This window comes from Camelus dromedarius, chromosome 25 (assembly GCF_036321535.1).
Source record: "Camelus dromedarius isolate mCamDro1 chromosome 25, mCamDro1.pat, whole genome shotgun sequence".
Classification (NCBI taxonomy): domain Eukaryota; kingdom Metazoa; phylum Chordata; class Mammalia; order Artiodactyla; family Camelidae; genus Camelus; species Camelus dromedarius.
In genome coordinates, this window is record NC_087460.1 from 8,610,405 (window position 1) to 8,633,980 (window position 23,576).

A 23,576-nucleotide genomic window follows, 5' to 3' on the forward strand; every position below is an offset into this window, starting at 1 on the left:
TCTCCACAATAGAAAATCTGCATATGTGTATATTTATATTATATAGAAATCATGGAATATTTTTTAACTTGAATCTTTCAGAATAAAACGTAACTTTTCTTCCCCCACCTAGCTAGAGGAAGGACTTTCTCCTGTATTGAAAGACCAAACCACTCATAACTCAATGGCGAGAGGCGTTCACATCACCTCTTGGAGGACATTACGCATGCTACCACAGTGCGCAGCGCACCGCTCTATCTCAGCCTGCACCTCTCAGTTCTGCCCCACTGCACCCCTCTGTATCACTGGGGCCAGCTCTGCTCCCTCCAGAACCTCTTCATTCGGTAAGAATCCAGGCACTCTAGAAACATACAGCTGGAAAGGAACTCAAGGTCATATCATCAGAAAGGAAAAAAAAGGAAAAACAGCAGGATAAGACAGGTAAAGAGATTCCAGGGCAGAGAACGGGGGCCCTGGATACTTGCTGAGCATTAGGAAGTGGCAATGAATGGAGGCATCAGTGCAGGGGGAAGCTTGCAATTTGGAACCAAGATGCCTGGGTAAATTCCCGGCTGCACCACTTACCAATGTGCAGCCTGGACAATCGTTTAATACCCCTTGACCTCAGTTTTCTCCTTTATAAGATGTGCGTAATAATATCTACATCACAGGATTATAGTGAAACCAAGATGGTATCATTCAGGTAATATGTTAAATAATATAATATAATTAAATAAAATATTCAGATGTAACAAAATATGAAACACTCAACAAAGTACCTGTTCAGTTCAAGTTAGATCACTTTCCACCTTTTTTATGTGTCCCAGATCACTGAGTATTTCTTTGCTGATTTAATTTTAAAATAGTACTGCATGACTGGTTTTTATCTTCTGACGTGATATACCTTCTGGGTCTTTTTTTTTTCCTTTCCTCTCTGAGCCTTGAATTGTTTGTCCTGTCATTTTTTACACATTTCTAAAAAGTAAATGTATGACTCCCTTCTTCAGCTTGACTCTCCAGGGGCCAGAAGCAAGAAGTAAAGGCAGAACATTCCTCACTCTGGGGATGTCATTACACCCTGTATCCATGTGTTTATTAAGCAATCAGAGTTTTCTTCTTTCATTCATAGGTATTGGAACAGCATGGGATAACTGTACATCAATGAGCAAAAAACAAAAAACATATCATTTTTCTTAGCCTAAATAGCCTACTTGTGGGTAAACATAAAGTTATTGTTGGGTTTTCTGAACACTGAAGATAACTTGGTGGGTCCCCGGGGATGCAATTCTCATCTTACGGATGAGGAAACTGAGGCCAATGAATGAAGTAATTTGTCCGAGATCACACAGCTAGCCAGGACAGAGCCAGCATCTAACCCAGGACGCGTAACTCTCGGATAAGCCCCTGCTCCTCTATATAATTTTGAAATAAAACTTCTCACCAGAAAACTGTGTCTAGATTTTATTTTCTCAGGTTATTGATGAGTGTGTCACAAGGACAGAAAGAAAAGGCTCGCTGAAGTTGAGACAGAGCACATGGATCACCCCCGCCCGAAACCCCTGAGCCTCATCAGTCAGCCACCGTAGGAGAGAGGATGACACACCGGAGAATCTCAGTGCAGCGCTCTGTGCTGCGCTGCGACTTCTGTCAGAGAAACAGGATGTGAGCAGAGCCCCCAGCCTGCCAGGCTCTGGACCAACAGTTCAGGGGACGCATCTGGAGCCATGGCTCTTAGAAGTAATTTCCTTGGTAACACTGCCTCTAGCAGTAATATCTACAGCAGTGCTTCCCAAACACTAGTCCATGGATCAATGACAATCCATGATAAAGTTATCACTGGCGCCCAGAGAAATAAGAAAAATAAGAACAGTGCAGCGGTTGCTGATACAGCTAAATGTATTCAATTTAAAGAACTCTCTTTTATTCTGAGATCATGCATTTCCTTGTTTTGTTATGTTCTTAGTATCCGAGTCCTTTCTTTTATAAAAATGAGGTATAAGGTTTGCAAAATATATTTTTAATTGGGAAAATAAAGACTCACCATGCTATATAGTCCCACCACTGACATCATCACTATAAAATAATTAGTCTGCAAATCAAGAAACCCAGGAAACCTCTCCTCTAAGCAGCGGGCAGCAGAGGCTGCATGTCAGGAAGCAGCAAGGCCTCCGTGGAGGCGAGGCACTTCCCCAGCGGAAGTGAGGCCTGGGGAAGGGCCTGCCACTGCGACGGCCAAGGGACTTTGGAGAGCTTCATACAATCTCATTCCAACACGACACCACCACCCAAGTATCTTCTGAATGCAGTCACTTAAATCTTAGTTTCTCAAATTTAGTCTTCCTCATCTAACTGCTGTGCCATTTTCCTCTTCAGTGAGGCATTCTGCATGTTACTAGTGATTAAAATCCTATTTATGTCCATCTATTTCTCCAACTTCACTGCTGTACACCCAGTAACTTATTCCAGGTCTAACATAATGGATGCACAATTATATTTACTGAATGAATAAATTAGTCCTAGACCACTTTCCAAGAAGCTAATCATAAAAATTCAATGAAATTGTCAAAATGTTGACTTTTTTGTGAAAATAGACCTTTTGAAAAGAAAGTTAACTTTTACAGTTCATTATGGAAATCGGGTTAAAGTGAGGTCTGGATAAGTGATGGGTTTTCACCAGCAAAAATAATTAAGAGAATTGTAATGAGATAACACATACAAAGTTCTTACATATAGCTAAGTTTCCAGAAAGGTCCATCTTCTTCCCTTTCCAACCCCTCTTCTGATTAGTTGCTTGTAGGAATGCTGGAGTGATTTTTTTTTTTTAAGGAAATCTGCTTTATCGCAGCCGCAACACTGCTTTAAAAAAAAAACAAAACTATAGTATCAACACTGGGCCAAGGGTAAACACCTTGAAAACACCATTTCACCATTTGTTATGTTCTCCAGAATATACACCCCCCCCACCAAATTTTGGTTAACATCAGATTGCTGATTATTATAAGTATAATTTTGCAGTCACCTGTGTCCACATCAAATACTTCTAGGGGCTATTCACATTTGATCCAGTTTTAAATTTTTTTCCAATTTTTTGTGTATGATCAAATCAAAAGCTTCTTTAAAGAAAAGATTAAATACACTTTTTTTTTTCTCAAAATATCAGCACTTTCAGGCTTTCACAGTATATTAAGTCAGGGTAATGGGACTTTTAGAAACACCAGGAAAGCTACTGGACAGTGAGCACTATTGAATTCTAAGAACGCCTGATAGTTAATAGATATTAAATAGCCAGAAGACATCGATTAGGGCCAGACGCAATGTCCTAAGAGTCACACAAGACTATTATGTCTGTTTTTGAAAGAGGCAATTTTAAAATAATGGGTATAAGTTGCAAATCTATCAAGATCCTATCACTTCCTAAGTCCAACACGACTCAAAGTTTTATCATTTGTTTGCAACAAATCACCCAATCTCTCCGAAAAGTGTCACGTTACATTGGCGTGCATTATCTTTCCACTTGTGCCTGTGTATTCTACTTACATGCCCAGCGTAAAATGCTGCTTAATACCCATTTTAAATCTAGTGTTATCAAAATATATTTCAGCCTACATTCAACAGCTCTGGAGTAGGCCAGAAACCTAGGATATTTTCTCCTCATTATCACCTCAGTAAGAGTCCCTTGCCAGAATCTGGCTAGGAGGCTCACATCTGCCAAAGCTTAATGAAGTGTTAATGAAGGGAAAATGTCCCAGTCCTTTCTGAGCTTCGTTCAGAACAGGTTTAAGTGTACCCTGTTAAAAAGCTTTACTAGTGGCTCTTTTTTCCCCCCAAGAGAGGGCAGATAAAGTGAGCGGCTGTAGACTTGGCTCCACCATCTTTTGCTTGATCGTTGTTGCCTGTTGCGCACTGCGCTGGGGTTCACTGCTCATCCTCACTCTCAGAGGCCTCTGTGTGCGCCTCTGCCCGTGAACTTCCCAGCCAGACACTGCCCAACATTTCTGACAGGTCCACAGAGACTCAGTATACCCGGGGCTGCTTTTTCTCCCTTCCAAGGAACTTCTTAATTGTCTCCAGTCCCACCTGAGCTCTTCACTCAACTTAAATCTCTTCAGCCCACGTCTACCAAGAAGTCCTGTGGCCGCGCCCTCCACAATCCGGGTGAGTCCCCTGTAAGAACCGACACCACACAGGTCACTCCCGTCACTCAGCACTCCTCAGTGAGGCTTGCCCCGCTGGCACTAGATCAGGGGCCTGGAAAGCCAGATTCTAGTCCTAGAGCCTATAATTTCTTGGTCTCCTATATATCATTGGACTTCTTGGAGTCTTAGTTGCCTTGTCTGGAGAATGAGGGTGATGGTTAGTTATCCTCATTCTTCAGAGAGACAGTCTAATGCTGTATTTCCCATCTTGCACAATTGTATCAAATTAAGACAAAGTACATAAACTCACTTTGAAAAGCGTAGAACATAAAATGTCAGATTTGGTTATTTTTTTTTTTATCTCTAACCACATATACTGTGGAGTTTCTCTCTGATCTCTCTCCTGCTTCCTCTTTCTTTCTGGAAGGCTCCCAGCCCTTCCAGTATGAATCCCCAGTTGCACACAAACTTCCATGAATACTTGAGGCCTTCTTTCCTAATAATCTCAGAGAAATGCTTCAAGATGAAAAGGGAGAGGGGTAATCTCAGGGCACCACTTGTGGAGAAAAGGGAAGATCTACTGGCTTCTCTGATCCCTGAAGAGTCTCAACCAGATAGAGTATTCTGTCTCCAAATGCACTGTCCCTCTGTCTGCCTGTGATTATCATAAATTCATACAGCCCCCGATATATAGGTCTTTTACCATAAATAGTTCAAAAATCCATTCAATATTTACTTTTATCAGTATCTGACAGATTTATTAATATGCTTTTAATCAGTTATCTCAGACCACATTTAGTGCAAATACAGGAGGACAGGTAAAAAGATGTCATTCCCTTCTCCCCCGGCCCCCCCAATTTCAATTTGCCCTCATCCCTCACCTCTAGTCAGGAGAAAGGAGACAAAGCTATTCATTATATGACACTATCTGGGGGACTATGAACTACTAACAGGATTGGTGTTTTGTTGAGGTAGAAGTCCTACTGGAGACTGACCTGGTAGTCTGGGAAATTAGGCCAACTCCGGGAGAGAACTGAGGGGTGGCCTCAGGCAAGTCACTTCATCTTTCCTGGCCTCAGTGTCCTCTACCACGAAATAAGGGCATTGCTCTAGTCTCCGAGATCCTTTCCAAGGCAAATGGTCTTTGACACAGGACAGCGAGGTACCACGTTCATCCAGACACCTGTGGAAGGTGAGGCCTAGGATGGGGTGAGGATGAGAATAGGGAGCTGCTTTTCCAGAATTCCCTTTCCCTCAAGCTGAAGAGAGATGCAGCCCTCTCTTTGCAGCCCTCCTCAATCCAAACCTCAAAGTCTGTCAGAAAAGATGCAGGTTGAAAGCTCACCATTTGCCAACACGTTTTCATACTTTGCCACTGTCCCTCACTTCGTCTGTTTACTTGTATCCACTCCTGCTGACTCCTGTACCTTTTCTGTGGCTGTCCCCCATCCCGTGTTTCACTTCTCCTTTCAACCGACATCTTCTTCTCTTGGATGTCATGTAAGAAACTTCTAGAATGGATTATTTGCCTGGCTTTTGTAGCTTATTGCTACAAATTTTTTGTGAGGGCCTCCCAGACCTATCAAATTTGGTCTTCCTCATCTAATTCCTGTGCCATTTTCTCCTTTAGTGAAGCATTCCACATGTTATAAATCCCAATCCATTCATGTTGCAGATGAAAAAAAAAAAGATGAGACTAAGAGAGATGAAGGAATTTGACCAGTCCAACAGCTGTGGTTGGTTACAAAGAAAGGCTAAGAACCAGGCCTCCTGACTTTGTCACTCAGTCTAGTCTTTCCACTGAAACCCCAGCTACCACTAAATGAACATTTTCATTCAACCCATGGAGCAGCCAGGAGGGTGAAGTCTGCCTCCAGCAATGGGCAGGAGTGTTCCACCCACTATGCAGCCTCTATGATCCAGTGATTTGAAAAAATAATTAGCCCCAATCTCTCTCCTCTCAGTTCAGATACTGGTGACATATATCCCACATTTTCTATTGTCCTAGCTGGGTATAATTGCCTACTGTGTATTTCTTCCCAGTTCTTTGACAAATGTGATTAAAACTGTTTTAGACTCTTTATAGCTGCATCCCCACCTCAAACCCACTCAAACCAACCCTTTCTTCACAGCAAAGGTGCCTGCTGATATGCTCCAACTCCACCACCGTCGAGCCCAGGATCTACGTGGAAAAGGTAATTAAATCAGCCTGTAATTATTCTTGCACACTTATAAATAATTAAGGGCTGCACATTCTCCCAAAAGCCACAAAGGGCCCAGGAACAGTGACTGACGGAGGGAAATGGATCAGGACATGTGTCTCGGGAAGGAAGTGAAAACTCACTGAGGGGCTGATGGAGGAGAAGGCACGAAACTGAGAATGAGGAGCAGGCTAAGAGTCAGGAAAATGGAAAGAGAAGCACAAAACAGAAGAGAAGAGAGGGGTGGAATTTCTAGAGACATTGGTAAAAATAAAAGGACAATGTAAGGAGGAAAACCGTGTAACAGAAGACCGAGTCACAAAAAGGGCCGGGAAAGGCGTGCAGGCAGAGGGAGGCTGCAGGAGGCCGGACCTGTGCCGTTCCTCCTGTTACCCACGTCTCACAGCTCAGGAAACTGAGGCACAGAAAAGCTGAGGGACCAGGCTGAGGTCACAGAGAGTTGGAATCTGAGTCCAGGTCTGTCTAGGCCTGAATTCTGTCTATGATATTGAGCTCAAACCTTTTTTAGACCTTTAAAAATATGGAATGTGAATCCACAACAATCTCAGAATAAAAATTCAATTAAGTATACATATACTGTTATTACTGATGTCCCTCACCAGTAAATTAGCGTTGGTCCAGCTACAGCCCCTCAGCCACACTTTCACTGTGGCCAATGACCGGACATGAAAGGGGGCGGCTGGAGGCGACCTTTGCCATGACTTGGAGGAGAGCCAGTGGGATCCTACAGAGATAGGACATGTATCTTTGGTTGGCCTCATTAAATGCCAAGTTCAATTCAACTGAACCAACTTGCCACAGACTATAAAAGTAATGCTTGACAGCGCCAAAAGCCAAGAGCAGACCACCTGGGAACTTTTAACTATGCCAGGTGCAAAGGTAGGCCACTGAGGGACCCGGGCACTGACAGGATGAAGCATGAAGACACTGCACGGACCACAGAGCCCAGAAGTCACGTGGAAGAGTGCGTCACAGGAGATGTGAGAGGACAAGGTGAGAGAAGGACAGAGAAACACAAACCAGAACCGAGATGATGGGAAAGCAGGGAGCAAAGAGAGGAGGAAAAGGAGGATGGAGAGGAGAATCTGAGCGTCTAAGAGAGGGAGAAACAGAGAAGGACCAGACACTGACAAGTGAAGAGTGCAGCCTTGGGATAGTAAGAGGCAGCTAGGAGTTCTGAGCAAAAAGTAGGATTTGAGCCTTCTCTATAGTGTGGAAAGTTAAAACAGTCGGGAAGTAGAGTTCACTGAATAATCTGGGCTTCCCACCTCTACCGGACTTGCTTCCATTTTCCAAAAGGAGCACCAGAGGCCTTCTGCCTTAGCAGCCGTGATGCTGTCCGAGGCTCCTGGCAGGTGGAGTGCTGTCCCCGCTCAGCTGGGGATAACTGACACCCTTCTCCAGTGGCTTCCCTTTAGCTCCTGTTTGCAGCAGGGTCTCCCAGCGGAGCCTGGGCTGATGCTAGGACCGATGGGGTTCCCGGTGAATCACAGGACTTGTGGGAGTCAGGAAGTACCTTCTGTTTAAATATGTATTTCTCTTATGGCCCAACATGGGATCTGAAATTCCACTAGTCCAGATCTCTTCCTCTGAGTTAAAATATAAATGCCCATGGAAAGGGTCACACATTTGTTGCTTTTCTCTATTTAAACCTCAGTGAGGACTTACTTGTATAGATTGTCTCCCAGACTGAAATGAAACAGGGACCTATAAAGAGGACATACTTGGGAGGCCACGTGGACGACAGACCCGGGACTGAATCACACAGTGCTTCTGGGGGAAGCCCCATCCATGGGCAATGCAGGGAGGTGGGGGCAAGGAGAGGGGAGGCCCCCAGTCAACCAAGAGGCAGAAAAAGGACACTGGATGGTTAAAAAGGTGGCAATTGTCAAAAGAGGAGAGAGGAGCATGGGGAAAAGAGTTTTTAAAAAGATTAAAAATACATTCTTTTCCAATTGCATAATTTTCCCAGGACTAACCATCCAGGTCAGGATGATGAAGGTGGCCACGGTTGCTACTTGAAAGTCCCAGGAACACAAAAAAGAACCCTATTCAAGCCCTACTGCTACCTCCCCGCAGACAGGAAGCCAGCTCCAGATATCTGCAACCCTTAGAAGCATCAGAAGCACCTACTGTAAAAGACTGGGGAGCCTCACTATTGCATCAAGGGCCCAACAGTAGAAGAAGCCACAGGGAGAGGAAGTGTACTTCCACCAGAGGATGTACACCTGCGTCCGAGTCCCTGCCTCTGCTTAACAGACAAGTTTCCATCTGATCACGGAACTGGTCTCCAACAAGCATCGAAATGACACCAGTAACTATTCAATGTGTTATCCATTCTTCCTTTCCACTGACCCTTGGGATTTCCCCTTGGGCCCAGCAACTTCAGGGATGACTGGGAGAACTTTCAGAACTCCAAAGGCCACCTTACGTTCTTTGGTAAAATTAGCCACCAGTTGAGTCTCAAAGAGCAACAGTGATCAGAGACCAACGCATTCAAAAGAAAAGAAAAGGATGTAGCTTCTTCTGATACAGACGGTTTAGCTGTCTCTGGGAAATCGTAGGGCAGGCAGGCAGGATGAGGAGCGGTGCTCTGGCCACGGCCCTTCCTCTCCACCCTGCTGCTCAGACAGTGCCCCTCTTGGGCCTGACAAAAGCTTCCTTGGCCCCCAGGCGTGCAGTCAGAGCCACTGCCATTGACAGCTTCAGCTGGAGCTCCCTCTCCTCTCCTGCCTCGTTCTGGGAATTGTGCACTCACACTTCCTGCCCCAATTCCTCTATCCCTGGGCTCCAACCCCGGGATATAGACCTGTCCTCCTTTCAGTATCAACTCTGCTTTCCAGAACCATCCATCCAGAGTAGGAGACCCTCTGTGGTCTCCATGCAGAGGGGCTGTGGGGGCAGAGCCCTGTCAGAGATTCCAGGCAAGCTGCCAACCCGGGCCAAGGGGAAGAGAACTATTCACAGGATCACAGATGTTAGAGATGAAAAGAACTTGCAGAAACACATCTCACTCATCCATCCCACCTTGCCATGCAGGCTCTTTTCCAAGAGCATATGGCCTGCTCCCATCTGATTTCAAAGCCTCTTTCAATACCAATAAATAGGTACCAAGCGCGCCTTGTGCGCTGGGTGTTGCCCCAATCCCGGGAGGAGGGGACCAGTGGACTCTCCTCTTTGGGAAAGGGCTGTCACTCTGCGAGATGAATTTGCCTCCCACGTGCATTGTCTGAGCCCATCTACCTGTCTGTCCCTCCACCCCGACACGGATACCTTTCACACACCTGAACACCACTCTTGCATGTAAGTAGGTCTCTGATCATCAGGGGAGCTGACAGGGAGAGCAGGTGGCGAAGGCCCAGGAACAAAACAGGAGCAGCTGGAAGGAGCTGAGGACGGGCTGGTTGAAGCAGCTGCTGAATGCCCCCCACCAGGAAGGTGGTACCCTCCTAGACTTTGGTTCAAGGTAATGACATTACAGCTGACTTCCTAAGTCTATTCAGGAAGTAGGAAGACACAGTTTTCTCTGAGACCTATATCCAGCCAGGACAATGAAGCAAAAATACTACTCCTTATTTATCACCTTCTTATCTGCTAAGACGGAATCTCAGGCTGATGTGTATCTGATTGTACTTTCTCCTGACACATAGCAAACTAGAAAAATATCTTCCCAATTCCAAAAATGTGAGTGAAGTGTTTGATCTGCTCCAGGAGTCAAATCCTGGGGCATCCACTTGGAAGTGGGTGGGCTTGAGGGTGTCAGTCCACTCTGGGGAGCCGGGCACTGGGGCGCCTTTGGCACTCCTGTGAGCCTCAGTCCCCCGCCCCATCAGACTGGGAATCGACCAGCAGTTTTGCTCACCCTCATGTCCTTTTCTCTGTGAATTCTCTCTCCGTTTCTACTTGTGTCTCTCATCCCACTCTCTCCTCTCCTTCAGAGCTGTTCTCTTATTCTGAATGTTTAGGTCCTAATCAAGGTCAACTGGGAGAGGGAGGAATCCACTTTAAGAGCCAAGTTCCCAGGCAGGTGGGATAGTCCCTCCCAGGCTAAGCTAGATGTCCCAGAAAGACGAGTAAATGAAGGTGCCCCAGAGCAGGTGCAGCCCACTGCTGAAGTCCACGGGCATTACTGTCATCAGACAAGGGCTCCCGTTTCCACGCTGCCACTGCTAGGGTGTGACTGCGGGCCAGTTACCTTCATTTCTGATCCTCAGTTTCCTCATCTGTAAAAGAAGAAGAGCAATCCTACTGCCTAAATCCTAGGGCTCCTTGGAGGGTTAAAGTGGCTGAATGTAGGTAAAGCACTAGCTCATACAATGTGTAGCACCAACTTATAGGAGGCACTTGGTTTTTAAAGAGGGGAAAGAGAATGAAGCTGACTTCTTCTGAAACTCCAGCCCATGCCAGTCACTCAGTAACCAGGAGAAATCCATGGATCAAGACACATCCAAGAGAGCACAGTAACCAGTTCTAGACGGGACACAGTGGCCTGTGCTCCAGCCAAACATCAGGGACGAGGGTTGTGGAGCCCGACATGTGGTGGCTGGTGGTCTCCACCCCCAATTCAGGCCCCTCCTTATCGTTTTCACATGGCTCCCTCCCTTCCACTTCCCTCTCCTCTCCTCCTCACTTCCTTTAGCTCCGTTTCATCTTTCTCCAAATCCTTCTCCCCCTTCTTAAATGTTATTAGGCGACCATATGAATACATTACAGAAGAGACCATAAAAATAAAGCTCAACAGAAAGATCCTGGTCCATCATAAAAACTTACAAACTACAAACATGCCGTGTTCTATTCATCAGCGGTTCCCAAACTTGGCTGCATCTCAGAACCCCTTGGGGGGAGTTAATAAAAATAGCAATTAGTGGGGCTTTATTCCAAAATCTATTAAATCAGAATCTTTGGGTATGTGATCAGAGAATCTGTATTTTAAAATAATAGAAATAATAAAATTTTAAAATTCCTCTACTGTTCCTAAGTTTCAGTCCCTTTAAGAACCTCTACCATATACTGTACAACTAAACTACAAAAATTCTATCAAGCTCCTTTCCCCCATTTTTTTCTTCATGTTTTAGCTCCTTCATTCCTATTACCCTCTCAACTCATTATGTCATGTGGCTTTATTTTGTGAGAAGTTACAATATTTGCTTTTATATGAGCGATGAGAACCCTGAGATGGTAAGAGAATGAAAGGCAAAGGGGTTGGAGGGACCTTGCAGACATGGATCTATGAAGGCAAGAGAAGCTAGAATGCAGATAGTGGGCAGTGGAAATAAGGGTGGGCTGGAGGGAGGGGTGGGTGGCAGGAGCATGGAGAAATGACAGTGAAGGCCGGCTGTAGTTGTCTGTTGCCCTGGCAACATGATGCGGAAAGACTGAAGGCTGCTGCTCTCTAGAACACCGGACAACATGCTGTCAAGGCAACAGAACGCATCCAAGACACATGGTGGCAGGCCACGAGTCCTGGGGACGGGCGGTGCCAGGAATCCTCAGTTCAAGGAAGGCTATATGGACTGGCTATGCCATTACACTATGCCCTTCACCCCAAAACCTTATGCTAGGCTGCTCCATTGCCTGTGACCTTCTTCTCAGTGCCATCAGCTTCATTTGGAAAGAGGCGTAATTAAATCAGGCTTGCTAATATGTACACACAAGTCCAGGAACTGGCCACCACCAGACACTGGTGTATGCATGGGAACTCCATAAACTCAAAAGGAGAAGAAAGTATATTTAGTCAGAGTAAAGCCAATCACAATGCTTCCCACATTATTTTGCTAATTTGTTCCCAAGTTTGTGAACAAATTGTGTAAAAACAGCAAAACAAACAAACGGAAAAACTGCATCATCCATAAGCATAACAAAAGCAAACGATGCCTGATCCAACAGGGATTTGTACTTCAGTACCACTAGAAGTGGTAACAGAAGTACAGTAGATTTATTAAAACTAGACATGTTCCTGGCAGCGTAGTGAGTCCTTTAAAGGCTATTTCATTTCATTTCATAATGGCTCTTTGAAGTTGATGAGTATTAACTCCAACACAGAGATGAGGAAAGACAGATCACAGAACTCACACAAAATGGCAAGAGGTCACTCAGCTTCTGAAAGATGGAGCCAATGCTCAAAATGGCTCCAAGGGTCATGTCCCACCCACCACACTATACAGCTTCCATCTGAAAAGATGCTAAGTCAAGTTATATTGCTAGGACTCTAAGGCCCTCCATGATCTACCCTGGAGCGCCTTCTGACCTCACTTGCTGCGATTGCCGCCCACTGCCCACCACCCTCGGGCTCTCCTGACTTCAAGCAAACAATGAAAATCATGCCCCGCCCCCGTTCACGGCTTTCATGCCTGCTGCTCCTCAGGTCGCCGTGAGTCTTGATCCTTCTCCTCAAACAAATCTCAAGTACCACCTCCTCTGAGATCTTCTCTGACAGCCCTAAAATAGCCCCTCCAGCTGTTTTCATGACAATATTTACCACAGCCTAAAATAATATTGCTACATTTATGTGTTTATTTATTGTCAGTCAATGCACCATGAGGACATGTCTCTCTTATGGACTACATCTCCAAGATCTTGACCAGTTCCTGACACCCTTAATAAATATTTTTTGAATGAATGAATAAATTAAGGAGAAAGAATGTTGTTTGCTAAAGGAAGGTTACCGCTACCTTTGGAAACTTAATTACATTGATTCAATTTAGTTGGCACTACCTGGCTGATAAGCATGTCATATGAATTGTTTCCATTTATCTTTGGAAATTTTTTAAAGAATGTTTATTACCTTCTGCTTCCTCCTTTGAAACAGGGCTAATAAAGTCAAGATTATCACTGGCACCCATCTGCTTTGCATGATAAAAACTTTGCCCTGCTACCTCAGAACGCACCCTAACTTGAGACTGCCCCCTTGCCACGACTGCCCACTGGAAGCAAAGTGGGTGCGAGTGTTGTATCTTGATTGGTGAGTGTCAAGTTGTTGACGGCTGGTGTCTGGCAGATGTGAAGAAGGGAGGGTGATGGAGACAGGAGCCTCGAGAGATAAGGAGGGTACTTGCCAATAACCAGAGATTGATCCTCTCATCCGTTTTTACTGGGGTTTAAAATACTTTTCTGTTAATTGCTACTGATACCTGCTGCACTGACATAATTAATCCATCATATACTTAAAGAAATATATATTAAGGGTTTAACACGTGCCAAGCTCTACGTTAAGTTCTGCAGATTCAAAAATGAAAAAGATATAGTCCCTGCCCTTATGAAGGTTGTAGTCTAGCAGGACAGACAGCTAATAAAGAATAATTAGGATTAATTACCTACGTGATAAGGACCGTGAAAAGAATGACATGAAAAGGAATAAAGGGAAAAGAAGCAGGAGTTTTTATTTGAGGGGACAGAAAAAGAAAAACCTGAAAGTGTGACTCTGGACTGAGAGGGTGGCCCTAGGTGAGACGCCCCAGCCCAGGCACTGGGGAAGAGGCACCGCCGATGGAAACACACACACACACCTGCACCCACGCCTGCACACGAAACAAAGAAGCAGAAACCAACCCAAGGAGAGAGGAGGACGGAGAGGGAAGTGTCGGGCTAAAAGACAAGCCTCACTGCCCTGAGGTTCCATCAGGAACAGCTGGACCAACTCTGACACTTCGCCTGTAAGCACTGTCCCGGCCCCGGGCTTCCAGGACATCCGAGCTCCCCGTGCGTGCCAAACGCCATGGAGCTGGGTCAGTGCCGATCATGCTGTGAACAGCTTGTGTTTCTGTTCACATCACCCTCCTCACTCATCCATTTATTCAATGGAGACTTACTGAAAGCCTCTCATAGACCCTTCTTACTGATTCCTACTATTTGCCAGGCTTTTTCCAAGCACTATTAATAACTTTACTCAAAAACCTCAACAAACAGAAACTATTTTTATCACCATTTTATAGATGAGGAACCTAAGGTTCAGAGAAGTCAAGTAATTTGCCAACGGCCACACAGTAAATGGTAGAGCCAGGAATCAGTCCAGGTAGTGAGATTCCAGGGTTCCCCCTGAACTAGAGTGTGTGTGTTACCATTTGCTTGGCAATGCCGTAACAAGTGTGTCACACACTTGGGGACTTATCACAACAGGAGTTTATTTTCTCACAGTTGTGGAGGCCCGAGCCTGAAGTTGAGGGTTGGCAGGGTCATGCTCCTTGTGCAAGCTCTAGGGGAGAATCTTCCTTTGCCTCTTTCAGCTTCTGGTGGCTTCCACGGCTTGCGGCTAAATAACTCCAGCCTCTGCCTCTCTTTAAAGGCCTTCTCCTTTGTGTCTCTGTCTCCTCTTCTACTTCTTATAAGGACATTTGTCACTGGATTTAGAGCCCACTTGGCTAATCCAAGATGATCTCATCATGAGATCTTAATTACATCTGTAAAGACCCTTTTCCCAAATGAGCTCACATCCACAGGGTCCAGGAGTTAGGACATGGATGTACCTTTTGGGGGCTACCGTCCAACTCACTACAGTGTGCATGCAGAGTGTACAGTCTAATAATTGTTAGCTGTGTAATAGCAGTTGGCTGTCACCCTGCACCAGACACTATGGCATGTGCTGGGAATACAGAAGTTAGTAAGGCATGGCCTGGCCCACAATGAGCCGGGTGTGTAGCAAATGAGACAGAGAGGTAAACACGAAGGGTTATAACAAAAGCTTAAATAGGGCACAGGTGAAGTGCAAAAGAAAAAGAAAAGGAAGAGAAATGGTCAATTCTGTGAAGAAGAGAGTCAGAAAAGGGTTCACAGAAGTGCCATGCCTTCCCTCGGAAAGTGAGTAGGTGCTTCTGAGGGACAAGGAGGAGGATATTCCAAGGAGAGGAGGCGGCGCCCATAAAGGCGCAGGGATGTAAAACAGCCAGGACCAGCCAGGGAGCAGCAAATAATTTAGTGCGGCCTGACACTCCTGCTCAAGGGCGCGGAGGTTAAAAGAAAATCCTGGAGCGGTGGCCGGGACCACATCAAAGAGGATGTCACACTGGAAGCTGCAGGAAGCCGGCGCAGAGTTTGAAATGGAAATGTAACAATCAGATAGAGTTTCTAAAGAATCACACAGGTGAGGTGCCAGGTGATGGTGCAGCTAGGAGAGAAGGAGGGCCACCGGGGTCATCACAGTGTACGGAGGGGATGGGACCCACACCAAGGCTTCTTTACTGTTGGCACAACTATCCTGAGGGGAAGGGGACAGGGGGACGGCCGGGGCTGATTCCCGGACTGGGTAGCCACTCGCCCTTAAACCCCCTCCTGCTCCATGTAACGCCTCTTTCATTCTTGTTCTGGCTCCCTTGTCTCTCTCAGAATTGTACTAGCTCCTTGTCATCTCCCCCTCCTCTGACCATCCCTTGAATGGGGGTGCACCTGGGGTTCTGTCCTTGGCACATTTCTCTCCTCATCCCCCTGTTCACTCCGAGCCGTCTCCTCCACCTCCTGGTGTCAACTCCTCTGTGCTAACGCGGTGCATCCCATTATTTCCAGCCCGTCGCTCTCTGCGCCTCCAGTCCCAAATCCAACTGCTTACTGGACATTTCCACTCCTATGACCCACCCAGCTTCTAAATTCTCCTCAGTCTCATTCCCACTGTCACCAAATCTGTGACAAATCCAATTACTCTTGTCATCATAATTTTGGTAAAAGCACTAAAAGGGTCAACTGTGTTCAGTGCTGCAGAAGGTCAGGAACGACTTGAAAAGCCCATTGGATTTGGCATTTTGGACAAAGTGAGAGATGAGAAAGTGAAAACAGCCATTTCAGACCAGCATTTAAGGAACTTAACCATGACAAGAAAGAATGAGGGGGGAAGAACCAGGGTCAAGGAAAGCTTTCAGGTTTGTTTATTTATTAATACGAGAGTGATCTGAGCATGCTCAATGAGGGCAGAATTGATATTTTGGGTAAGACTATTCTTGACTGGTGGGTACTATCACATGTATCGCAGGACACGTAGCATGCCCGGCCTCACTCACACACACCAGTCATCATGACATCCCCAAAGCTCCCACAATACATTTGCAAACATCTCCTGAGGACCACTGAGCTAGAGAGCAGGTGACAGCAGGGAGGAATAAGTTGATAATTAAGGGGGAAAAGGACATAGCTGGTGAGCCAAGGTCCTAGTTCTGCAGGACATGGGAGGCAACTGGACTAAGGACACAAAAGCACAATTTGAAAGAGAGAGAAATGACAGATGAGAGATGTCGGGCTTTAGAATCACACAAACACTGGTTGAATTCTCAGGTCATCACTTACTTCTTTTGAGAGACACTGTTGACTAATCAGAGTTGGTCCCAACCCTTGCCTCCTTGCCACCTCCACCAGGGAGACTGTAACCTCCACAGGGGTGGCCATGTGACACTATTTGGGTTTGTGAGATCAAGGATACGGGGAGGACTTTACCTGATCTAACCCCCACCCTCGGCCTTTAGCTGCTTTGGATTTAGGCATGATGCCCGGAGCTAGGGCAGCCTCCTCACAACCGTGACAAAAACATCAAGAGAATCCCAGAAGTCAGCTCTGACGTCACCGCGTCATTGCACCACCCCCAGCAGTCCCTGACTCCAGATGTCTTGTTCTGAGCCACCAGTAAGTTTGTTTAAGCCACTGTGAGCAATCACTACCTCAGTATCTTGGGCAAAAGAGCCTCTCTGATCTACAGTTTCCTTATCTGTAAAATGCAGACAAAATGCATGCATGCCTCATAAATTCAGTGAAAGAATTAAATGAAGTAGCACATACAAGCTCACAGAAGGTGATCAGCTCAGAACCTGATGAAAGTAAATGATCAATGTTAGTTCTGTTTCTTGTTGTAACTTGACCTACAATAAACTCGGGTGTTCTGTGTCCTTGTAAAATAGAATTAGAGCAATAAATTATTTTTGCCTTTGGAAAAATGGAATAAAACTAGCCTTGAACATTACTCTCATGGATACTGAACCCTTAAACCACAGAATCAAAATATAATTTTGAATAAAATATAGATATAAAGCCTAAGAATGAGGCAAAAAGAATCATGGACGTCTCACGAAGAGGAATAAAAATATACCCTTGGTGTAGAAATCAGAATCCAAGGAGTTTTTCAGCAATATCAGTATAATCTATTAAAAACTGGCTGGTGACATCTAGTAGTGAATTAAGTGCCCTCCTATGTCTGTAACACGTGGCTACTTTCTACCTGGTACCTTTAATATTCCCTCATCTAATTGCTCACTTCTCTTCTGTATCAACACTGACAAATCAATGAGTGACCCTGGATTCAAACACTATTTTATTCTACTATGCTTCCTTTTTTAATGTTCTGGATTTATCTTCTTTGCTTACATCCTGTGTGTATCAGTTTATTGAAATCACTGCATGTCTCCGCTTCGAAAATCTTGGTAAGTGCTGATCGGGTCGCAGTCAGTAACTGCATCACCAGAGAGGTGGAACCTGCTGAGCTGTGAGTCCACCAGGCTTAAAGTGAGGGTACTGACATTCCAAGCTCCTCTCTTTCAGTTAACAGAAAACATCAGACTCCCATCTTCTTCAAATGATTAGGCAAAGCCTGGGATATGAAAATACAAGGTAGTGTATACTGAGGGCCTGCTGTTTACCAAGCACTGGGCACATCGCTCCATAAGGCTTGGTCCCCACTAAGAACTAGGTGTTATTTCTGCCCCCATTTTACAAATGGAAAATTTGAGGCTAAGAGTATTTAAGGAGCACAGCCACAGCCACGTGACAGAGCTCGAGCCTACTGGCTCCAAAGCCTATGTTCTCTCATGCTGTGTCCCCGCCTTCCCGTAGACACACCGTCATCTCCTGGAGGACCCATGAGAAGGGATGGCTCATGTGTTACTTTCTAGCAACAAGCACCTTAATTCCTGTGAATGCCTAAAGCAATTTCTGGGGCCTCAGTTTTCCCAGGCATTAAAACTGCAGCTCCTGGACTTCAAGTGGCCAGTCTCTTGAAAGCAAATCCTAGCTACCATTTGAAAAGGAGGATGTGCTGGCCAACAAGAAGCACATTCCACAGATGCAGGTGGAAAGACCTGGAATCCACACAGGCTTAAAGGCTGCATCACTGCCAAGTCTGCAGTGTCTTAGAGAGAACTGCCCACCCATCTTCCCTCAAAGTATATAGTTCAAAGAAGTAGGGAAAATGGTAGAGGAGTAACCCCCAGACAGGTGGTTCTATTCTTTTTTTTTTTTTTTCTGACTTCCTCAGTGCATGGACTAGGGATTTGAAAGTCAACCAAAAAGATTAAAAAAAAAAAAAAAAAAGATTCAGATCCTAGTCCCACTGTTTTTCTAGCTATGTAACTTTGGCCATAGTACATGAACTCTCTGATTTATTTTCCCCATCAAATGAAAAGAAATAATATTACTTATCTCACAGGACTGCAGAAGAATTAAAATCCTCATTAATAAGATGCCTGGCATACTGTTGGCATATTATATTAGCTTTGTTCCTGTCTTGCCTTTCCCACCTCTTTATCTCAACTCTGTTCATCCAAAAAATGTTATTACACCACAGTTTGCTGTTAAAGTATGCTGTCCCAAGAAATGCCATATCACAATCAACTAAGAAGCCAAGTGAAAACTAAGTCACCCCAAATTAGGGGAGAAGCATGGAGTGGGGTAGGAAAAGCACAGCCATCTCGGTTTCAAGATTACATTGGCTCTGTAACCCTCATGAGCAGATGGAAGGCAATTAGACTATTTACAGTGTCACACACCACCGCTGGCTCAAGGACTCTCTCCAAACATATTGCCATTAGGTGTGTGGGGGGAGAGGGGTAGGGTTAGGAAGAGAAGGGTTAGAGAAGATGGGACCAAGGAAGAGTAGGCGCCGTCTTCCTGGCCACAGTTGGATTCCAAAACGTGGCTCTCTGCACAGGAAACGACAGCGCTATTCAAATTCATTAATTCTTAACCAAGCAAGTTAGAAATGAGAGAATCATAGCAACAGATGCCAGAGGAAGAATATTTTCACCTGCCCTTTAGGGAGGAACGAGATGAGGGTACGACACATGGTCTTCGCTGCCGTACTCCACTCTGGCCCACCCATCCACCTCCAGAGCCCTGCAGCTATAGTCAGCACGCCTCTTCTCTTCCATTCTTGCCGCATTAAAGATCGGATCTTCTGTTCTTTTGCCTGATCCTGCTGTAATTTCCACTTTCTGTGTTCCTCCCTACCACCTGCCTGAGCCATTTTCCTTGGTCCTAATGCTAGTGACAGATGACTGTCACTGTCAACGACTGTCATTCCCTATCGCCACTCTTTAATTCCTTCACCTAAAGTATCTGTTCACCCAGCACTTTCCTGACTATTTTACTTCACTTTATCTTCAAAAATGCTGTAAAGTGGATAAGGCAGAAAACAAAATTTAAATCTTATAAACTAGATACTGAGTATCATGTAGCTGAAGTGATTTGTTTGCCTAAATTTCCAAAGCTTCTGAGGATGGAGACTAAAACTCAGGACTTAGAATTCTTAGTTCAGTGCTTTGTGGGGCAGAATTGTACGAATAGAAAGGCTTCAAAGTAGATACTTTTGGGATCTGAATCCCAGTCCCATTGTTCATAAGCTGCGATATCTTGGATTAGTTACTTAACCTCTCTGAGCTAAAATCTGAAAACCCAAGAAAGATTTCAGCAAATCAGCAGAGAAACCTCTTGGAAAGAAATGAAAGTATGTCTAGCTTTGGTTCATTATTTGGATTCAGATGGGCATCCTAAATCCCAGACCTCAGGGAGAATAAAAGCAATTATAACAAAGCAAAATAAAATAGACTGTTTATACTCAGGTGGGGAACTGCCAAAAATCACCTCATACATTTTTAAATTGTCTCTCTTACTATTCTAAACAGTCTTCTGCTACAAGTGCCTGGAGTTCCTTCCTTGTCAGAGTTTTTCCTTAACTGAATGTGCCCCTTTTGGCCCCGGCACAGCTGCACCAGGGAGCCTTGGCTTCCCTGGTGGGGCAGGACCCACAAGACCCACACGTCCCTAGTGGCTCCACCCATACTTCAGAGCCCTTCCCCGGGTTTCTCCTGAGCTCCCTTCTTGGTTGGTCTCCAGTTCAGAAGTGTCTCTGTACTTGGCTGTGATTCTATTCAATTCCCATCCTTTTCCTGAATCATAAAGCCTCTCCCTTTCTTCAAACTGCTCCATACAACCTTCAGCTTACCCTACTGAATGCTGTGTTGGACACTTAGTGAAGCATTCGCTGTTTGTTATCTCATTTCATCTCCAACAGCTCTGTAATGGATATATTGTTATCCCCATTACACAGACAAGAATACCAAGGTTTAGAATACGTCGTTGGTCAGTTGCCCAGATCCCCACATCTGGGAAGTGACGGTCAGCACTGCTCTGACTGCAGTCCGAGCCTTGAGGAGCTCTGCCGCCCCGGCGCTTCTTTCGGCCGCAGTGGTAACGAGGCGCCTCAGTGGGAAAGCAGAGCGCGATCCGCGCTTGCACTGACTGACTAGCTGTGCAAAAAAGTGAGCGCAGGCGCGCAGGCTATCTGACCAGATGCTGAACTAATGACTCCCGGCTTTTGCTGAAAAATCTTTGTAACTAATTGTGCTTTCTTCCATCACAAACTCCTTAAATCAGGAAATGTATCCCTGTAAACCACACTTCCGCGAGGACACTTAATAAATGAGTTTTATTTGAAACAAAAACCAACTGAGTTAGAAGAGAGTAGAAATTATCTGTTTCCTAGAAGGGGGAAGCAACATGTAAGCCTTATTCATCATCCTTCAGATGGTGACTGTACCCTCAAGACTACACCTTAAACGCAGCAAAGCTGTATTTCTTATTTTTCTGCATTAGTTCCACTTTCATATGTGTTGTCCTATTGCCCCATAGTTGATTCAGAGTTGTCAAACTCTGCGTCCCCATTCTATGTTTGTGAAATATGATCATGGTACTAAAAATAAACTTCTAGCAAAAAAAAAAATGGCCTTAGAATTGGAGGTGTTTTATTTTTGAAACTTGTCCCCAAAGCTTATTTCCTTGAGATCTGATGGCTCTTTATTTGCTTTCAGGCCAATCCTGTAAGCCTGTGAACGTCCCTCTGCACAGCTGCCCAGAATCTCAGTGCTGCCACCCTTCCGGTCCCTGTGGTCCTGCTGCCCATAGGCCTCTCGCCCCTCGGCTGAGCCTTCAGCTCTCATTAGGACCTCCGGCCTGCTTCTTTTCTTGCTTCTTTTTTTTTCTTTTTCCTCTTTCTACCTACCTTTTAGAATCTTGTCTTTTCAGGTCAGAAGTCAGTCAGATATTATGTAGGCTATTTTAGGAGCATGTCTAAAAATCACTGCCCAGCTCCTTTTTTTTTTTTTTTTTTTTTTTTTTTATGGAGAAGAGAAAAAGATAAAAAGGGACATTTGGGTGTGGTTGCAGTGGTGGGCGGGGGGCAGAGGATAAAGAGGCCAGAGGGGGATCTCAGTACAATGACCCAGAAGAATCCACCTCACTGGCTTCCAGCCTCCATTTTACCCCGAGAAGTGGCCGCCGATGGGCCCCCTAAGGAGTTATGCTACACCTGAGCGCCATCCCACTTCTCTCATTACTCCTCTCCTCCCGGCGGACTCCAGTATTGCCATTATGAATCAAGCGATGGATTACTTTTCATCCTATCACATCCACCACAGCGCTGTCTAACAGGAGGAAGTAGAGAGAGGAAGGGATGTGAGACCTCAACCAGCCTCTCCATTTTCTTGAGAGGCAATCGAGCACGTGGCCTGTGCAGCCAGCAACCAGCGTTCAAGTCCTGGATGCATTTACCAGCTACAGCAGTTTGGATATGTTATTTAAGCCCTTGAGCCTCAGCTTCCCTATGTCAAGTGGAGATAAATAATACCATTTAGCTCACTGGGCTGTTAGAGTATTACATAAGATAATGCATGCAAAGCAGTATGTGCCCAGCACATGGTAAACGCTCTAAACCACCTAGGGTACATCAGTGAACAAAAGAGCCCAGTCTCTCCACATGGTCTGCATCCTTCTTCATATTATTACATTGTTCTTATGCATTTGTAAGAGACACAACAGAGTAGCAACCAACTGGTTTAGCCACTAGCCTTTCATACTGAGGTGAATTTGAAATAATAGGTTGCACAATAGCCAGTATCTGCTAAATCAATCAATCTATTATTTTCACCTGTCTTGCTCCCAAAGTAAGTTTGCACTTACTTATGATTCAAAACTCTGGCTCATCCATCTTGGCTTTCTTTCAGGGCATATTGTGCCCTCAAAACACCATATATGCTAAAATATAATAAAATTTGCTAAGGACAATGATGCTTAAAAAAAAAATCTATTTGAAGCAAAAACTCAATAGGTCTTGCCATAGTCAATCTGTATTTCCCATTCTGTGTAAGTTTATCCCTCTTTCCTTGTGGCAGCATTTTCTCTCTAACATCTTTACCTGTGCCTTTACCCATCTGAATGGGACAATATCTTTCTCATACGCTACTAAAGTTCCTCCACTTAGCACTTTCCACTTGACCTTTCCTAGACGGAATGAAGGAAGCTCCAAAACACATTAGTCATCTCTGCCTGCTGCCGACAGATGGCGATAGTGATCACGCAAGGTTATGTTACTCTGTTCAGCCCTGCGCTGTGGTGGTTCTCAACTGGCCAAGTAGCACGCTTGTGGTGTCTGAGCTAGGTTTTGAGGTGTTTGCAAACATCATTAACCCCACAGCATGTCTTTTGAGTACAAAACTGAAGGTAGTTTTGAGAGTGACATTCAAAAAAGTATAAGATGACAATGCAAAGGAGAAACAATTTAAAACCCAAAGCAATACAGAACAATAAAAACCGCACTTGTGACATGAATCATCCTCAGGTAGGAATGACTGCAAAGACAATCTGTGTGTGAGAAGTGCTATACCTTAATGATAAGCAATAATCATCGTATAAAGCAAGGAAAAACAACCCAAGAAGTGAAAAATGTAAAAACAAAACACAACTACAAACAAAACACTATTTCTGCAGTTAGAGAATAAGCATCAATGTCACACGATAATTACCTTGTCATGAGACAATTAATCTAATATTAATGCAGGAAAGACTAGGATTTATTCACAGCCTTAAAGCAGTGGTTCTCAGCTGTAACTGCACACTAGAATTCTCTGGGGGAACTTCTAAAGATCCTGAAGCCCAGATTGTACCCCAGACCAACAGTCAGAATCTCTAGGGGCGAGACCCAGGCATTGGGTATGTGGAAAGC

The 23,576-nt window shown here is 44.9% G+C and overlaps 1 protein-coding gene across 1 annotated transcript in view; it reads right to left on the reverse strand.

Annotated features, from left to right (window-relative positions):
* Nucleotides 1–23,576, reverse strand: part of GRIN2B (glutamate ionotropic receptor NMDA type subunit 2B) — a 377,246-nt gene that overhangs the window by 237,534 nt on the left and 116,136 nt on the right. The gene's annotated exons all lie outside the window — the stretch shown is intronic.